The sequence below is a fragment of the Trichechus manatus genome, unplaced genomic scaffold, assembly GCF_000243295.1.
Source record: "Trichechus manatus latirostris isolate Lorelei unplaced genomic scaffold, TriManLat1.0 scaffold00040, whole genome shotgun sequence".
NCBI classification, from domain to species: domain Eukaryota; kingdom Metazoa; phylum Chordata; class Mammalia; order Sirenia; family Trichechidae; genus Trichechus; species Trichechus manatus.
This window is the reverse complement of record NW_004443976.1, coordinates 6663363-6664792: the sequence shown is the minus strand read 5'-3', so window position 1 is coordinate 6664792 and position 1430 is coordinate 6663363. Positions and strand designations below refer to the sequence as shown.

General features: G+C 40.8%; 1 protein-coding gene across 1 annotated transcript in view; it reads left to right on the top strand.

The window, feature by feature from the left end:
• MAP2K4 (mitogen-activated protein kinase kinase 4) overlaps positions 1 to 1430 on the top strand; it is a 179431-nt gene that overhangs the window by 100724 nt on the left and 77277 nt on the right. The window lies entirely within an intron of this gene.

Below are 1430 nucleotides of genomic sequence, written 5' to 3'. Positions count from 1 at the left end.
TTATCTTTGTTGTTGTTAAGTTGTCAAAGTTCTATATGTATTTTGATTATTAGATTCTCATCGGATATATAGTTTCCAAAGATACTCTCCTAGTCTGTAGCTTGTCTTTTCACTTTTTTGGTAAAATCCCATCCCCCTCCCCTGCAATTTAACAGTCATACAGGTTTTATTTTGTGGCATTATTTGCCATCCCCTCAGTGTAACAGCACTCTACCCCGTTCCTCCCTGGGTTCACTGTTTTCCATTCGCCCGTCTTTCCTGTCCCTTCTTGCCTTCTGAACTTTGTTTTTGGGCAAATGCTGCCCTTTTGGTCTCGTATGGTTGATTGTTCTGAGGAGCATGTTCCTCACCGGTGTTACTGTTCACTTTATGGGCCTGTCTATTGTTTGCCTGAAAGGTGATCTCTGGGAGTGGGCTGTGTTCCAGGTTTGAAGGATGTCTAAAGGCTATAGTCTTGGAGGTTCCACTAGTCTCTATCGGACCAGTAAGTCTGGTCTTTTTTATGAATTTGAATTTTGTTCTACATTTTTCTCCCACTCTGTCCAGGACCTTCTCTTGTGATCAGGATCAGAGTGGTAGGTAGTGGTAGCTGGTCACCATCTAGTTCTTTTGGTCTTAGGCTGGTGAAGGCTGTGGTTAGTGTGGTCCGTTAGTCTTTTGGACTAATTGTTTCCTTGAGTGTTTGATTTTCTTCACTCTCTTTGCTCTGGACGGGTAGAGACTGATAGTTGTATCTTAGGTGGCCGTTTGCAAGCTTTTGAGACCCCAGGTGTTACTCACCGAAGTAGCATGTAGAACATTGTCTTTATGGATTATATTATGTCAGTTGACCTAGATGTCCCCCAAGACTATGGTCCTAAGCCCTGAAGCCCAGTCACCCAGTCCCTCAGTATGATTGGTTATGACTAAAAAGTTTTCATAACTTTCCTCCCTGTGTGCTCCACTATAAACATAGATATATTTGCAGCACATACAAATGTATATGTAGAAATATATGCTTGTGGGTGTACTCCTATGTGCCATTCCACACCTGTTCAGCTCACATATCTATGTATCCTTTTGTAAGTTATTGTTTGTTATTACTGTTATTGAAAGATTGTCTATGTGCTAGTGTTTACCGTTGTTTCCTTTTACTCTTGCATTTCTCCCATGTCTTCCTTTGCCTTGGTCATGTTGTGCTGACACCCCTTATTGTGTATTGCCTTTCCATTCACCCAAGTTAATACGTGTTTACTACCTAGTTAGTGATTTTTCCTCCCTTCCCCTTCCCATCCCTGGTAACCATCAAAGAATGTTTCTTTCTGTGTATAAACCTTTTTTTGACTTTTTATAATAGTGGTTGCATATATTTGTCCTTTTGTGATTGACTTATGTCACTCAGCATAGTGTACTCCAGGTTCATCTATGTTGTGAGATGTTTCACAGATTGT